The sequence below is a fragment of the Thunnus albacares genome, chromosome 15, assembly GCF_914725855.1.
Source record: "Thunnus albacares chromosome 15, fThuAlb1.1, whole genome shotgun sequence".
NCBI classification, from domain to species: domain Eukaryota; kingdom Metazoa; phylum Chordata; class Actinopteri; order Scombriformes; family Scombridae; genus Thunnus; species Thunnus albacares.
This window is the reverse complement of record NC_058120.1, coordinates 8281607-8297915: the sequence shown is the minus strand read 5'-3', so window position 1 is coordinate 8297915 and position 16309 is coordinate 8281607. Positions and strand designations below refer to the sequence as shown.

The window sequence follows — 16309 nt, the reverse complement described above, 5'->3', positions numbered from 1 at the left end:
ATAAATCAGCTGCTGGATTCATCTATAACAGAACTGGAGAGTGCAAAGTTAGCTTGGTACCCACAACGGCCACATTTATGGGAAATACATCAGGTTGAAATAAATCAGAATTTCACTTTAAGAAAGTTATTAAAATGGTCATATTCAGAGCGCCATTGCCACCCCGCTGGCCATCCTCACTTATGAGTCAAATTAGTAATATATGTCTTCAATCATTCTACTGACATCTTATGGACACCAGAGAGAGAGAGAGAGAGAGAGAGAGAGAGAGAGAGAGAGAGAGAGAGAGAGAGAGAGAGAGAGAGAGAGAGAGAGAGAGAGAGAGAGAGAGAGAGAGAATTTTATCTGTCATTTTGCAGCTGTTGAGCTGTGAAACTGATTTCAAGGTTTGCAGTTATTCAATATAGATGGTATCCTGCAGGAAAATACCACTATTTGCATTTTTTGCTATTAGTGAAAGCTGATGTCAGGCCAAAAACATTGATAAAAACTGGTAAATGTGGTGAACAGATAAAAATCAAAAGACAAATGAAGTCACTTGAACTTTCAGATGTTTGTTTTTTCAGAACCCTGAATCTGATGTTATACTAAAATCTAATGCAGCAGCTTCATGTTATGGATTATGGATTAATGTCACTACAGTTGTGTATTCTGTGATGCTTAAATTGTGATTAGATTTGTGGCATCTCACAGATATGATTGTAAATGACAAACTGTTTCACATTTAGCAGGCTTTGAGTGCAGTTGATTTTGTCAACAACAACTATGATGACAAATATTCTTGATCTTTTTTTCATGATTAAATCAAGACTAAAACTAAATAAAAGTAACCTTGAATAAAAACTAGAGGATAATGTGAGAGATTCACAATTCATGTTCTCCCACAGGATAAATTGTAATTACCTTGTTCAAACTGACTTTCCATTCAGCCCCGTTATCAGATTAAATACTTAATTCATCAAATACTTTGGTTTATGACTAAATTCCTGCATTTCTGCAGTAATGACACTCCTGTCAGCCCCAGCTGTACTTTGTGTTCAGCACTAATTAGCAGATGTTACCATGCTAACACACTAAATGAAGATGGTGAACATTAAACATTATACCTGCTTAAAATCAGCATATTAGCACTTTTGTTGTGAGTGTGTTAGAATGCTGGAGTAAACATGCTAGCTAAAAGCACAGCTGTGCTGTTCTCAAAGAACTTTCAGCTTGACTCTAGACTATCTTGTTTTGTGTTTTTTTCAATATCTCTTCCCTAGCATGGTTTTGTTCTTATAATTACTCAATCTAGGACCCAAAATACAGGACACATACTCATAGATAGGAGTTTAGACCAGGGTTTATTGCAAAACAGTCTGGTTTGATATCACCAGAGTCCAATGTAGGAGCGGGGCAGAGAGTGGCAGATGGAGCAAGTGGAGTGGACAGGTGAGAAGTTCTGTATTGTATAAACTGGTTGGAGAATGGGGTTTGCAGCAGAGCTGGGCAGACGATGAGTCAAGGATCCAAACCAAGCTGGTCGTGGCAGGCAACTGTGGCAGACTGGAGTGTGCACGTGAAGCACAGGGACACTCAGAATTAGCAATGTGCAAACTGATACAAAGAGCAACTAACCAGAACTAGCTTTCATGTTTGTCCTGTGTGGTAGACTGAACGATCTGGCAGAGTCTTGATGGATGAGCTGGGGTTTTATTGTGCAGTGGCTTGTTGAGTTGATTGGGTAATCAGCTGCAGGTGCACAGGCTGAACAGCGGGAGAAGGAAACCAGGATGCCATGCCCGGCATACACACACAAACACGGAGAGAGACAAACTGGGGACAAACCCACACGCAAGGGAGGGAAAAACGGAGGAGAACATGGAGAATATGGGAGACCTAATCCACTCATAACATTTGTAGAGATATTTTGCTTTTGTTTCTTGTCAGTCCAGAGACAGCACTGATCTTTAACAGAATGTTTCTCTGTCCTTGAACTGAGCAACAATTGTGTTGAGCCTTCTCATCCAAAGAGGGAATCATTGAACTGCCCAACCCCACCCCCAACCTTATATCACAGAAACGCATGAAATGACCATGACCTCTTAACATCGCATTACATGGTGGTGGCACGTAATGTATTAAAATTACGTGCCGACACCACAGAAACAATGCCAATGGAAAGTCAGTCAAGATCGTTTGTCGTGCTGACACACACAAATTCCCTGGTTCAACATAATGCAATGGGCAGTGGTTAATGTTCCTTTCTTGTCTAGAAAACTTTACTTTATTGTTATTTTTACCATCATTTGACTAAATTTATTAATTATATATAATTATATTATATACTGGCTTAGTTACAATTTTTTGTTCTCTAAACATTGAATTGTGTGTGATATAACTGTCATTCTGATATAATGAAGTAGGTTTGAAGGAATGTCAGAGCTTAAGCTGTGTCAAATAGATTGTCCCCTTTACATTATTAATTAGGCAATTATATGCCTCTTTTATCATTTTCTCCCTAATAATGATAATTCAAAATGATGAATATGACCACTCCCCCCTCATTGGAATGACACATTTGTTATGATATGATGACAGTGCTCACCCATGGTTAATGTGACTTTTGCTTTATTGTGAATTTGCATATAATTCAGGTTGATATGATTTGAAATTGTGTGAATACTAGAGCTCCAACATCATCTGTGTTATAAATAAATATTTGTGGTTGCCTGTACATTGTTACAAGGCGGATATATATTTTTTCAAATGTATTTTCTTTCATAGTAATATATTAATAATAATAACAATGAATCAGAAGAGGATACGTTTGTAACCACGGCAATGTCATGGCACCACGCTTCTTACCCATAATCACAGCACTTTCACTCATTTCACCTACCACTGGACTATAGTAAGTATGTCAACCTAAGGGGTGCTCATTTGTTCAAAACACAAATAATATTGCTGTTATTTCTTCCATTGTAGCCCAGTCGCTGTAGCGTTTCATCCTTGGAGATTAGGTTGAGTGTGTTAGTGTGTTGCATTAACTTTTACACAGCTACCTGCCAACCATTTGCCAAACGCAGCTTACTAATGCTAGCTGTCATATTGAGCTAGCAGATTCAGGTTATAGTTAGCTAACCAGCTAAATGACAACTAGCTGCCCCTGGCACAGTTGGATTGTGGCACTGCCAAATGGAGCTGAGGTGGGCCGAATGAAGCCTGGTTGCTGAAACAACCCACCTAGTGGCTAGCGACCTGTCAATCAAAGCAGCCATGTCTTTAATTATGCATAACTTTACAGCTTAATAAAATTTGGGTGAGTCATACAAAAATTCATCCCCTGTAGAGTTGTCATGAACAGGGAAATTTCTTTCTTTCAATCACTCTCTTTTCATTTTGTGTATTGCCTGTATGTTGTGTCTGTATTGTTAGTATTTGTATGCCATGTCCCTCAATTCTGACGTGAGGGTCCTTGATTATCACAATGAGGCCAGGATCCACGTGCCAGCATTAATTAGTGATGCTCATCTCCATAAAGCCAGAGTGAAACTTTTCATGATAAGCCAGTAACCGAGTCAGTAATATGATCATTGCTATTACTGTTAATTGATGTGATGTAAAGGATCAGTTAGACCTTTGCAACTGTTGTATATGCTTAATTATGCTGCTGTCTTATGCTGTATCTTACAACTTCGTTGTTTAGCTTAAGTTTGATTGCACTCTGCAAACATATAGGCTGCCATGGCCATGGAAAACCCTGCCTTTCCTCAAAGAAAAAAAGAGGACAAGCAGGAGGAGATCCCTCAACTCTCAAATCTCTGTGTGTGAATGTGAAATGTACATAGCTGATTGACAAAAGTATGATTGGTTTAGAACAGCTTGTTTTGGTCAAAAGAGAATTGTGTCTACGTATAGTATCTTAGTATTTTGTGAAACATGCTTAAGCTTTTTTTTTTTTTTTTTTGCTTGGACACAGTGACAATGACAGTTGGAATAGTGCTGTGGCCAGTTGTATTAATATTGAGTGGTTTTGAGGCACTATTTTGAGAATAAGGTTAGAGTTCTGGGGAATGCATCTAAGGGATTGAAGAAAAAATTGTAAATACACTCTTCATAACTTCTTTCTGTATTGCAGTATGTCAACTGCCTAATTATACAACAAGGTTCAATCTGTGAATGCTCTCATGACCTCACAGTCACTCCAAGGAAGCATATTTCTGTGCTCACCATCAATAGTATGCTGTTCTGGAAGCCCTCCTTTTTGTGGAAGTAGTATTGTACGACAGAACTTAACTGTGTGCAACGCAAAGCTTTTTATCACCATGGTCATTTTCGGACAACTCTCAAATGCCATGTCAAATAGCTAAAATATCATATATGTACATCTCTGTATAAAATACAATATTTACAATATTATCAGGCAGTGTGCTTGAGCCAGGCCTTGCTAGGTCAGTTGATTATTAGCCATAAATTTTTCTTCAGTTTAATCAAACATGGGTTTCTCTTACAAGGACTGAACTGTTACTGTGGTGAAATATTTGCTTATCCGATATTTCTTCAAAGCGAGATGTCAAAGAAGGCAAAGATTACCTTCTTCGGTATGGATGTTACATGCAGGTAATCCTCATTGCAATATTGCAAATCACCATGTTTAAAATGTCCTGTGCCTCAGCTTTATATTGAAGGTAGTCACTTTAGATATGGTTGTCATGTCAATTGAAAATGGATCTTTGTCAGACTCACAAAATGCTGCTCTTGCTTTTTAGTTATTGGCCTTACCTAAACAAAATAGCGGAAGGGTTACCAGAGCTTCTGCCATGGACAGAAATGAGGCCATTTCTTAGTGTAATGCATGCTAAAGCCTGTACAGCAAAAAGGTACATGCGATTACTTTAATTCTGGTGTGACAGTAGCTACAGGGAAATAGTGGGCAGGCTAATAGAATGTGCTGTGTGTTAACCTTCACCGACTGCTTGTCAATTGCCTGTGCAAATTTGTAGACCAGGGATTTAGTTTTCCCATCCAAATGAAAGGTTATTTCATGAGACCATTTATAATGCTATTTTTCAAATATATTAATGTAAATAAAACATACAATCTTTAATGCAAAGGATTTTTAAATGTTGTGCATGTCATGCCTGATTGGATTATGTTATGTCAAAACTTACTAAAGTAATGCTACATAACACTTCTCACGCTGTTGCAGGTTAAGATGTTGTGGCAGAAGCCAGGCTGGAGCAGGAAACACAGTGGGAGAGGAAGTGGAACAAGTATGTTATTAACATCATTATTGTAACTGTATAGATACAAAAACATTAAATATACTTATTTGTCATCTAAATGGCAAGCCTATGAGTCTATCCATATCAAATATATTATCAACAGTGTTCAGCCAGTGTCTCAGGGTAGCAGGGTTCTCTTTGCACCATTTCTGGGCGATTGCCTTCTTGGTCGCTGCTAAAAGATCTGTTAGTCTTCATGTTGAACATTTTCCCTTGTCAGGTTGCCTAGATATAACACCGCACATATCTTTGGTAATTCATTACCCAATATCGCTTTCAACTCCACATATACATCATCCCAGTATTTTCTCATTTTCATACATTCCCAGAAAACATAAGTATGATCTGCATTTTTCTCTCCACACAGTCTCCAGCATGTCTGTTGTGTATATGAAAATTTACTTTTAGTCTTGGGAGTAATGAAGAATCTGACTATGTTTTTCTAATAACATTCTTTCCACATCCTGGAGCTGGTGGTTGTTTGCTGTATGTTAAATATATTATACCAGTCTTCTTTGAACAATTGTATTTTGCCTTCCCCATTTTCTCCATTTATCTCTAATATATAGTGTGGAGATTCCTCTGCTCATCACTAGTCCTTGATACTGCACTGATCACTCTACCTGTATTATTCTTGTATGCAGCATTACAGTCACTCTGACTTGCAGATAACTAAACAAATCTTAGTCCTCCAAATCAAATTCTTTCTTTAATTTTTGAAAGGATTTGATTTTGCTCGTGTCAGTTATTGTGCTTATCTCTTTAATGCCCTTTGCCTATTATTCAAACCTGTTATTAAGGGTCCCTGGTTTAAATGTGGAGTTTTAAGCCATCTAGCTCAAAAGTTTAACCTCTCTCTCCAAATTGTATTTCTCATTTTCCTATTTGCAATCATCTTTTGGACATGGCATCTAGTACTTTTAATCTTCCTCTATAATCCAATTCAAATTTCATTCCTTATTATCTTTAATATTCAAATTATATTCTATTTTTTAATGCTCAAATTTGACCTATTATTAATATTTATTATGTACCTATACACTATATTCAGACTTATGCATTGCTACTGCCACTATCAGCATGTGGTTGTTATACATTCTCTACACAGGAAGGCGTTCCAACATTACCAATAAACAGGTGATAGCTTTCTTGCTAAATAATAATAAAGTTTAGGCACAAAATGAATAACATTAACTAAAATATAAATATCAAATAAGCTTTCATTGTGCTGGATCATAGTAATTAAACTATGCACTTAAATAAAATATAAATAAATTCACCTCAGTATGCGCTTGTTTACATCAATACATAACGTGTTATTTGGGTCAGGATGCACTGCGAGCCCATATGATAGCGTGAGTAGGAGCTCTGTGTCCAAACCCCCATACTGCAGGCTGCAGCACTGATCACTCAGGTCTTTTACTGGACTGCTTTTGATTATTTTTTTCTGTTTTGTGGATGGAAATCCAACAACTTTCGACACATTGCTTTTTAAATGGTCAGGAGTGGTGATCTCCATGGGTTCATCGCTCTCTGCCATTTCTGATACTGTGATGTCACGTTAGCACATTGAACATGAGACTGTGTGTGTTCATTAGATGCAGATACACCCATGTATTGCAAGCCCAGCAGCCTGCAAGGCCTGAGCTGACCCCCCTGCCAGGCCTAAACATCTGGGAGTTTAAAAAAAATGGATTTAAAGATGTTTTCTAAACTAAAATGTGTTATACAAGTAGCATAGCTCCTTTAAAGAACAGCTCCGTGCATAGCGAGTGTGCGGTCTAGAGAGAAGCGGGGTTCAAAACTGCATACTAACGTACTGCCTACTACATACTCAATCAGTATGTACTGCATACTGCCTACTAAATGAAAGACTAAATATGCCTTTAGCAAACTGTTCACACTGAAATATACAGCCAAGTATCCCAGAATACATTTCACACCAACCCGTAGCAATAGTGGAGATTTTAAAGCAGGCTAAAAGCAGTTATAAATTTTGCTGTAGGACTGTCAATATGTCATTTTATTAAGTTTTAATATTTTTTCAGGCATCTAGATTTCCAGTGCGTGCTCAGTTTTTCCAAATAACACCTGTTTGTAAATCTTTTCAGAGAATTGAAGAGGACGCTGGCTGGGTTTGTTTACTCAGCTGTACCTTAATGTCCTGGGTCCCGCTTCACATTCACTCGCCATAATCTCATTAACATCTTATATTAACATCTTATTAACAAAATTTATGGCTGAGCTGGTGTATTGGATTACATTAGATTGTACAGGTGGACCTAATAAAGTGGCCAATGAGTGTATGTTTGATAATTAGTAGATATGTATGAATAAATAAATAACTAATAAGCAAAATAAATAGTGCCATGTTCACATTGTACCACCTGGACAGTTTGCTGCAGACTACTTTAACCAGAAACTGTTCCGTTCTGTCCAGTTTCAAGCCGTCTGTGACAACAAGGGTCGCTTTCTCAATGTTCACGTGGGCTTCCCTGGCTGTGTGCATGATGCCAGGGTCCTCAGGTGCAGCCCCTTCTATGTGCTCCAGCTGTATCCACCTCCAGGATGGTACCTCATTGGTGATTGAGGGTATCCATGTTTGGCTCAACCCATTTGCCTGATGACCCCATTCCGTGAGCCTGTCCAGAATGCTGTTGCGGGCAGGTACAACACAAGGTTGTCCAGGGCAAGGTGTGTGGTGGAGAGAGCATTTGGGGTGCTGAAGACCAGGTGGAGCTCCATCTTTTTGAAGGCACTAGAGGTCAAGGTGGAGTATGTGTCAGAGGTCATTATTCACTGCCTTTCCCTCCACAACCTCTGCATCAGTAATGGGGACATTTTGGAACCTGATGAAGGTGGTGATGATGGGGATGACTGTGATGAAGCCAATTAGCCACCCAAGCAGTTTGGGGACAACCTCAGAAACAAGCTCAAAGCTGCAGTGTCTGCTCCAGATGATCCCCGTACGGCAGGAATATGATTATTGCGAAGTTTTTGTTTATTTCGACCTTTACTCAGGGAGTTGTTTAATTTTCCTCATTTCAATTTCAATGTTATCCAACCCTGGTGAATACACGTACATAGTTGTAGTGAAGTTAGTTCACATTTACATTTTTACATTTTACATATTCCCTGACAATACTTTGTGCATTCCTGCAAAAAACTGCACAGCTCTATTATTTAAAAATCTTATTAAAAAACTTATTCTTGTAACAGTTTTTCATATCTTTTATTGTTAATTTGTCACTTATGTTTCTTGTATTTTGCAGTACTTAGCTGTTTTTGTCCTTGCACTGTATATTGTTATGCATCACCAAAACAAACTCTTGGCAATAAACCTGTTACTGACTCTGACTGCACTGGCTGTCTCCTACATTTTCATGAACCCTTTTAAGTCAACAATCCTGCCAAGATATTATTATTATACTAATAATTGTATTACTTTGATTTAGACAGGGGTCTGTAGCATGGAGCCAAGATGATGATCATGGGGATCAATGTTTGCTCAATGCAAGCATCAGACTACACTACTCTCCCTGTTGGTATGAGGTGTATATACATAATTCCTTATTTTATTTCACTATTGTGTCATTACTGTCTCTCTGTTCTATTCATAATCCATCTGAAAAAATGCTATAAAATAATCAGAAAAAAAGACTGCAAATCTTTTGTCTTTTATTTCTTTTTTGCAAAAATGACTCTAACATCACCATTAATCTTTCCTCCCTAGCTCTGCTGTCCATGCCCTCTTGCTCCCTCCTCTCATTGTGCCTTCTCTCTTCTTCTCTCCTTTCTCTCTCCAGTGCCTCTCTCTCTTTCTTCTCCACCCTTTCTCCCTCTCCTGGAACATGAGCCACTCCGACTCACGTCTTCTCTTAGCTGGAGTGCAACTTTCTGCTCTGGAGAGACCACTGCTGCAGGGGTTGGTTCCATGGCAGAGGAGATGAGGGTTGGTGGGGTTATGGATGGTCTTTGCCCCATCACCTCATCCATGATACCAAACCACTTCTGTGCGTGGTGCCTTTAGTTCCTACAAAACAATATATGCAAAGGTCATCTGATAATCATTATTTAGCTAAACGTTTCACCACTAATCATATACTCTGTGATTACATTAGGGAAACCAGGGACAGCAATGTTTTAATTAATTGTAATTATTACCCAGCACTGACTTTGCCTGATTATTTTGAAGAAATCAAACCTCATAATCAAACATCATCATGTTTCATTTGTGTTAAACATCAAGACTGTAGTGCTTTTGATAGTTCAACTCACTTTGTAGTTGCTTTAGATTGTCCCACTTTTTCGGCCCACCCAGCCTCTACCTTCACCTCCAACCTGTGCTCCTTAACATACATCCTGTACAAGCATAACATTGGTCAAGTTACCATAACCTTTTCACAGGGGATAGGGTGTGAACTTTTTAAAAATGTGAACATCTACCAGCCACTGACAGATAATTGTTCAAATTCACCTGTCACTAAAGAGTAAGTAATTATTTTGTGTCTGAAATCCACCATCCACTTTCATATTTTACCGGCATTTGGCTGGTGACTGGTGCTAATTTCCCACCTTTATGGTCATTGAAATGATCCCTTAACAACAAAACTAACTGGTTATCAGCAATATGTAAAATAATACATGTCAGGAGAGCAGAACATTAACTTATAATGAGCCATGCATATGAAAATTACAACACTTAATAACACAACGTTATTTATACGTTTACAACGTTATATGTTTGCCAGTAAAGAGGTCCTCATTCTTAGCCCTCCATTTAATGAGTCGCTCAGTGTCTTCATCAGTCCCTTGTAGAAACCAACAATGATGTACGGCGTTATTAACCACAGTTACTCATCACACATCCACATTTACAGTTCAGTTGTGATTACGGTGTTATTAGCCAGCTCGCTAACTTCTATGCTAAATTACCATGTATGCTAACAAGCTAGCAGGTCAGTCGAGCAGTACATATAATTCCAACAATAGATACATTCATTACGAATATAAACGTCGTCATTTGAATATTATTTGACCACGTACAAGCCGTATTAGAGTTTGGTTACTCACATTTGTAAGCGCTCTGTTGCTGGCTGAAAGCTGACACGAAAGAGACACGAAAGCTGTGTTTGAAATCGCATACTAACATGTTATTCATACTAAGTAAGATGTCAAATTGAGTATGTAGTGCGTTACAACTTCATAGTATGTGGATTTTGTGTACGTGAGAAATACCTGGATGTGTACTACATTAGCAAGAATTTCTGAGCATGCAACATGAGCTTACTGGACATACTCAACTGCCCCACAGTACTCTTCAGACTGTGCAATGGAGGAGATGAGCCAGGCTAAAAACTGTTGTAATTTTCACTATAGGACTGTTAATGTCAATTGACTACATTTTAATATCTTTTCAGGAGAGAAAGTCAGTCTAGCAAAAATAGACCCTGCACGTAAAGGTAGTGGAGCCTGACAGAGCCAGACATTACACTCCACCTCTACCGGTCCCTGTAGGCTATATTGCTTTTTAAATGATCAAGCAGCAAGAGCTTTCCAGGCTTTATTGTGTGTTGCATTGATGTATGAGCGTTTTCTTTGACAATTTACTTTAAACATTGGAAAGGCTGCTTTCAGTAATTGTAAATGTTTCCATGCGCGCAGTAATGTCACTGCCGCAAATATCCTGATATTTAAGCAGCAAAACTAAGAATAGTAGTTATCAACTTGACAGGACAGATGAAACTCTCTGGGGGAAAGAGAATTAAACTTTTAGCCTCTGAAATAATATTTTTAGACAGTTCTGATGGAGGTCAGGATTTATCAGGAGGACAGCTGCTTTACTCCAAACAATATCACTGTATGAACCTGGGCTGTGTGTGTGTAATGGATCACTTTTTGGATGTGTAGAAGAACGCAGAACATTAATTATCATTAGATCCTGACCGATCCTGTCGGTGTGTCTGGAGATTTAAATAATCAATGAAGTTACACCGCTGTGCCTTGTTAGTAAATGTGCACAGCGTCTCTGCAGGGGGGATCACTGCAGGTATTTAATGAACTCAAAAACTTTTTGGGGAGGCAAATAGTCAGAAATCCCGGACCCCCACCTGAAATCATGTTCCCGTGGTTATGTACCTGACTGTACTGTGACAAAATAATGTCCACTCAAAGCTCCACTAACACTTTTTTTCTCACCAAAAAAATAACCTAATTAAAAGAGAGATGTAGTATATTATGTTATTCAGTCTGTAATGTAACTAGAATAAAAATCCAAACTGTTATGTAGCTTAATAAAATAAAATGAAATTTAATATAGACTGATCTGTTCATTTTACTATATATATATTTATTGAAATGTGGTGACAATCTGTAGAGCCGCAGAGGCAGCGCTGTTGTTCTGTCTAGTAAATACATTAAGATTTACAGTCAAACTAAAGTGGCAGCTACAATTGTTAAGTCTTCCAAAAGGAATTATATCATATATCAAAATGCTGCAGAGACATTAGAACCAGTGGTAAATCACCAAAGAGCTGCACAGATCAGTTCATTGGATCATGTTATCTCCCCGGGATGACGACACAGTCAGGCTGCTAGCAGCTGAGATGACTGGCTGGTCCCAGCCAGCGGCTCCTCACACCTCCAAAAACGTTGGAGCAAATTTCCAAACAGGCAGTATTTGGATAAACTGACCACACATTGTTAATCTACATGGTTACTTCCTCGCCTGAAAACTTAATAAAATGACATATTAACAGTGCTACAGTGAAAATTACAACAGCTTTTAGCCTGCTTTAAAATCACCGCTATTGCTGCCGGTTGGTGCGAAATGCATTCTGGGATACTTTGCTGCATACTTAATCATTCATTTAGTACACAGTATGCAGTACGTACTCTTTGAGTATGTAGTAGGCAGTACATTAGTATGTGATTTCGAACACACCCAGTGCATTGTGGGGCAGTTGATAATGTCCAATAAACTCATGCCGCACATTCAGAAATTCTTGCTGATCTAGTATTCATTCATCTGGGCATTTCTTGCGTACACAAAATCCACATATTATGCAGTTGGAACTCAATACATACTCAATTTGACATCATACTTAGTATAGTACGTTAGTAGGTGGTTTCGAACACAGCCAGAGAGAGAGAGATCATGTGTAATAGTGAGGCTGTAGCTGGCGGAACCCCTGAAATGTGACAAAAGCATTTTGTTTTCACATGTGCGCAGGCCAAGGCGAGAATGGCAAGATTTGCTAACGTTGGCCAACACGTTTGCAAAAAAAATTTAAAAATACACATTTGAATAGTAATTTCAGCATTCCATTGGTATCATTTTTTTTCACTATTTGAATTATATTCAACTCCTGAAATTTGTTCCAATGGCCCTAATGGCATCCCTCCGTACTTTCCATCTTGTATTATATCTTTGTCAGGGACCAAGCAGTAAAACTCAAGAACACAAGATGTATAAAGCAAAAATTAGTAATTTATTTACAACTCAGTTTCAACTTAACAAATTATTTTTTCAAAATACAAAAATAGGAAAACTAGAAGAAAGTAATTTCAAAAACTAGGGCCCCTTAACTCAAATTGAGGTCAACTAAACAAACAGCAAACTGAACTGTTCTGAACATAACAGATCTGACAAATGACACATAGGGGGGGGTTTATATACACACCGGCTAGCCTACACAGACACACAAGGGGGGTAGGAATAAATAATTAACTCTATAACACAAATTAACCTTGATCTCAACAAAGATTTAAATCAAGAAACTATTTACAACCCAACTAACTATCAAAGGCAGGAAAAATAAACTTAAAGTCCTAAAGTAACTGAAGTTAACTGGATCCCGAAAGGCAGACTCCCCTCTGGCGTGCCCAGTTGGTCCCTTCCACTTCCTGCCAGCCACAGTATAAGAGGCCATCTTTACCGGTGCTGACTCTTTTGGCCAGAGGGAGGACTTGCCGGATCCATGAAACAAAAGACAAAGGTAAATCAGAATTTAACACAAGCAAGAAATATTAAAGACAGAATGTTAACCAAAATGCGTGCACTCAAATTAGCAAACAAACTGTCAATAATAAGGTGTGTGCTGTATGGAAACAAAAGACTATGTGTACTGTGATTATTTAAAAAGTTTGTATGTTAAGTGTTACAAAAGAAAACTACTAACACTTGCTCACATGTGGTGCGGCCACCACAATCTTGTATCACACCAATATACCAAAGGTCAGAGCTGTGCAGAGTAATAATATTCTTGGAGATTTGGTAGAGCCACCCCACTTCTGTCTTTGGGAACTTAAAGAGTTATGTACTTAATTCTTGGCTTCTTTCTTCCCCAGATTAACCTTCAGATTTTTTTTGTCCCACTCCACAAACTGTAACTGAGGAGTTTCTACTGGCAGAGATTGAAACAGATACATAATTCTCAATCATATCTTTTCTGGAGCTAAAGTCTGTGAGTACTGACCACCTTTCCATATCTTTTTTAATTTCCTGATTTAGAGCTGTATAATTGGCTTCATACAATTTTGTTAAGTTATTTGTAATAATCACTCCTAGATATTTTATTGTTTTTGCGTTCCATCTGAAATCATATGGTTGTTGGATAGCTTGTGATGAGGAACACTTCATGGACACAACCTGTTCCTTTGCCATATTGAGTTTATAACCTTTAAAGTAATTATAAGATTTAATTAATTTAGGGAGACAGGTATTTAGTTGTTTTAAGTAGATCAAGACATCATCCGCAAATACCAATTTTGAGTTCTGTGCCTTTCACCTTCATCCTCTCAATGCCTTCATCTTGCCATGTTGCTTGAACCAAGGGTTCAATGAAAATTATAAAGAGTGGATGACAGACAACATCCCTGTCTGATAAATCTTTCCATCTTAAACCAATCTGTAAGATTATCGTTTCTTTTTATTCTTGCCCTTGGATCTTTATGGCGTGTTTTCATGCAGTTTACTGAGTCTGTATTAAAGCCAAAAACTTCCAGCAAATGCTGTTGAAGACTTTTCTGCTTTTAAGCTAAGTAGCACTGCACATTCTCCTTTTTTTGTACTTTTTCAAATACATATGTAGTGTCCTTATGTTGTCTTGTTTTTGGTACCCCTTAATAACACCTGATTCATCCTCACTAGTTAATTTTGACATAAGTCTCTTGGATATAATGGTTGTAAATATCTTATAGTCACAGTTCAGTTTTGATAGTGGTCTGTAGTGTTCACAGAATTCTTTGTCTTTACCTTCCTTGGGGATTACTGTAACTATGGCCTCAATCAAAGAGAGAGGGATTTTGCCATTTTTTAAAGTTTCATTGCATGATGCAAATAACAGTGGGCTTAGTTCCTAATTAAAAATTTTGTACCATTTGGACAGGAAACCATCACTTCATGAGACAGACATACAAGTTTATAATTTCATTTTGTTTTTCTCCTATTGCTGGTAGATCTAATGAGTTTAAAGAGTTTCTTACCGATTCCTCAACCGCTGAAGCTGGCTGTGAATACTTATACTGCTTTTCACAATGATTCTTGAATATTTTATCTATCTTTCCTGGTTCAAGTTCTGCTGTGTTGGTTGTAGGGTCTCTGATTTTATGGATTGCACAGCTGTTTCTTCCCTATTCATCTTGCTAGTAGTTTTGTTGCTTTGATACCTGCTTCGTAGTTTGTTTCAGGAATCTAAATTTCTTCTCTATTTCATTTCCTAGTGTCTCATTCACTGTTTTGTTCACTTCTTTAATTTGATGAAGTAACCCTGGGTCATTTGAGCTTTTATGTTGCTGTTCTAAAATTTCAAGCTCTCTAATCCTTTTCTGATATAATTCTAACATAGTTTTTTTTAAGGTATGCCAATCGAGATATTAGTTTTCCATGCATAACCGCCTTCATAGCATCCCAGAGAGTAATGCAGTCTACTACCTCATTGTCATTCTCTTCTCTGTATGTGTTTCCTTTTTGATCTGCTCGAGAAATCCTGGGTCATTTAAGATACTAACATTCCTTTGCCAAGTTGTATTTTTTCCCCTACTGTATAAGTTTAATGTCAGGTACAGGACGCTAAATCCGCTATTGCTATCTTGCATTCCACTGCTCTAAATCTATACAGTGTATTCATGACAAAATAATATATTCTTGTATATACTGAATGCGGGGCTGAGTAACAATCCTTAAATCCTTCTCAAGTGGGTGTAGTTCCCTCTGAACGTCTATACGTCCCAGTTTTGTCAATGCAGTATATACGTATTGAGCCCATTGTATTTTACTGCTTTTCTTTGTACAAGTTCAATCCGCAGCTGTCCGTGTACAGGTAGGCTCAGGAGTATATCTGTGGCTTTATGATTCAGTGTAATGTTGTCAGTATCATCCACATGTCAATATCTGTTCCGTTTCTAGGGCAATGACATCAAATAAATTCTTAAAGGAGTATTTGTCACTTTCCAGGGGTGCATAAACAAATAATCAGTGTAACCATTTGGTTACATTTTCACCTTTACCAGAATGTATCTGCCTTCTTTCAAACATTTCTTTTACGGTCTTAAATTTTGTTACATTTAATATTAAAATTGCTACCCCCCTCTTATTACCCCCTTTATATAAACGATGTAATGTATCTTTAAATTCCAACTTTTTGAATTTTTCATGTTCTAGCTCTGACAGGTGTGTTTCTTGCAAACCCGTGTTTTTTCCTTTTTTAGCTTCCCCCTTTTCATTGGATTATTCAACCCGTTCACTTTCAAAGACATCATTTTAAAATGGTTAAGCTGCATCTGGTCCTTTCTTTGAGTATTCCTCTCTCCCACTAACAATTCTAACATTAGAAACATTAAGAACATTTCTCTATAGTCTTTCTCTACCAGCCAGATTATTTCTTAAAAGAAGTCTTTGCACTAGGAGGTAAGTAGCAGCCTTGTATCTCTCTGTACTTGTAAGCAGAATGAAAATATGGCACCAACAGGTAATTTATTGTCTTAAATAATACTTCTTTCTCAACACTTATGCTGATCAGTAATTAAATATGCTGTGCTGC

The 16309-nt window shown here is 37.8% G+C and overlaps 3 long non-coding RNA genes across 6 annotated transcripts in view; 2 read left to right on the top strand and 1 right to left on the bottom strand.

The window, feature by feature from the left end:
* The first annotated feature begins 4565 nt into the window (after window positions 1-4565).
* Window positions 4566-8849, top strand: LOC122998561. The gene is made up of 3 exons (XR_006407450.1): window positions 4566-4862; window positions 5192-5255; window positions 7708-8849. It is a non-coding gene; the product is annotated as an uncharacterized LOC122998561 (long non-coding RNA).
* Window positions 8850-8928: 79 nt separating this feature from the next.
* On the bottom strand, window positions 8929-11112 carry LOC122998560. Of its 2 annotated transcripts, XR_006407449.1 has the most exons (3): window positions 10341-11112; window positions 9546-9629; window positions 8929-9300 (listed from the first exon to the last, which is right to left on the bottom strand). It is a non-coding gene; the product is annotated as an uncharacterized LOC122998560 (long non-coding RNA). The 2 variants fall into 2 exon arrangements; XR_006407448.1 differs by lacking the exon at window positions 10341-11112 and having other exon boundaries at window positions 9546-10311.
* A 523-nt stretch (window positions 11113-11635) lies between these two features.
* LOC122998987 overlaps window positions 11636-16309 on the top strand; it is a 62097-nt gene continuing 57423 nt past the window's right edge. For all 3 annotated transcript variants that reach the window (XR_006407554.1, XR_006407553.1, XR_006407552.1), the window contains exons 1-2: window positions 11636-13264; window positions 13617-13732. This is a non-coding gene — a long non-coding RNA (uncharacterized LOC122998987). The remainder of the gene's footprint in view (window positions 13265-13616; window positions 13733-16309) is intronic.